The sequence below is a fragment of the Rhagoletis pomonella genome, unplaced genomic scaffold (assembly GCF_013731165.1).
Source record: "Rhagoletis pomonella isolate Grant_MI unplaced genomic scaffold, Rhpom_1.0 Rhpom_scaffold_00004, whole genome shotgun sequence".
Classification (NCBI taxonomy): domain Eukaryota; kingdom Metazoa; phylum Arthropoda; class Insecta; order Diptera; family Tephritidae; genus Rhagoletis; species Rhagoletis pomonella.
The window spans coordinates 12851866-12853718 of NW_023458558.1; positions in this window are offsets into that span (position 1 = coordinate 12851866).

Sequence of the window (1853 nt, forward strand, 5' to 3'; positions counted from 1 at the left end):
AGGCACCCATATGGTTATACATATTTGTCTTACCTGATATGATTTTTTAAACAGGTGGCAACCCTCCTATACTTCAGCTAAGAAGCAAAGCTTTTCAAAACCACTTTGATTAATACCCATTTTGAATAATTGATACATTTTTTGAAATTATTTGAATATAGATAAGTTCTTAAAAGGTGGTAACTCTTTCCAAAAAAAATAAATCATTATTGTACATCTACAGCCCGAGCCCTTTAATTTAACACCTCACTTTTGAAAAGTGAAAGAACGGTACGGATTTGATGGTATTGATTATTGAAAAATCTGATTTAAATTGTTCAACAGGTGGCACCTCTTTTGGAAAAAATAAAACCAGTTTGCACATCTGCAGGCCAAGTGCTCTAATTTGATACCCCATTTTTGAAAATCGAACGAACGGTGCAGATCTTTTTAAGCGGAACAAAAAAAAGGAACAGTCCAGCGCCTTCGTCTTGGCCTGCAGGCTGTATCGGAGATACAGCCGCTAAATTTAAACGTAGAATACGTGGTATGGTTAAGGCATATCCAAGTAAAAAAACAAAAGCACACACTAAGCAAAAAATATCGATAACAAAAGCGATAATAATATCGGTAGCTAAATCGTAAACAAAATCAATAAAAATATCGATGACAAAACCGGTAAAAATATCGATTACAAAATCGATTAAAATACCGACAACAAAATCTATAAAAATATCGGTAATAAAATCGATAACAAAATCGATAAAAATATCGATAACAAAATCTATAAATAATCTATCATAAAATCGATTACAGTGTCGATAACAAAATCGACAACAAAGTCAACAAAATATCTATAACAAAATCGAGAAAAAATATCGATAACAAAATCGAAAAAATACCGATCATTATATCGATAAGTTCCGAAAATATCGATAGCAAAATCAATAACATTATCGATAAAAATTTCGATAGCAAAATCGATAAAAACATCGGTAATAAAACCGACAAAGTATCGATTATTATACCGATAAACCCCGAAATATGTACTTACGGACACATACATACTTTTTGTCTCCTTCCCACGCTTCCAATGCGTGCACGTGTTTGCAAAATGATGACGAGGTGATTTTGTATGGAAAATCATTTATGCCCATATATTTGAATAAAATAAACATATACAGAAGATATGAACCAATACTTCCCATATACCAAACGAAAGGAAAACTCTTGAATTTTTGATTAAAGAAAACAAAAACAAAATCATTTGAGCGGTTTTCGAGCATTTTGGTAATGAAAAAAATTTGCAAATTTTTTCAACAATTTTTTGCCTTAAAATGCTCAATATTTGTTAAATTTATATAAAATTTGTAGCCGATAATATTTCTACTGCTCCAAAGAACCTATATCCCGAAAATGAAAGTTATATATGCCAACAATAAGTTGCTAGAGCACTTTAAAGGCTCAAAATTGACCCCAAAATAAGGCAATGTTTACCGTTGTTTTTACGACAGAAACCGAATTGGTTATTTACAAAAATGAATCTCTCGACAGGTTTGGAATTTTATCTTTGAAACGCCACACTTTTCTTTGAAATCGCTTTATTAGTTCTCGTGCAATAAGCGTTTTTGTGAAGCTCTAAAAATTACAACTACAACATTTGAACATAGCCCCCATACCTTAAGGTAAGACGTATTCTACGTCAAAAATGCCTTCGCGTATTATATATGTATATAGATAAACCTTGATCACAGCCCAAAAAGCTTTGGAAAAAATGCTTCATCTTATGCCAGGTAGTCTTTTGTATAGCAGCGACAACACTAATGCCCTTGATAAAATTGTAAATCTAATAAACCGGTGATTATTATAATTAT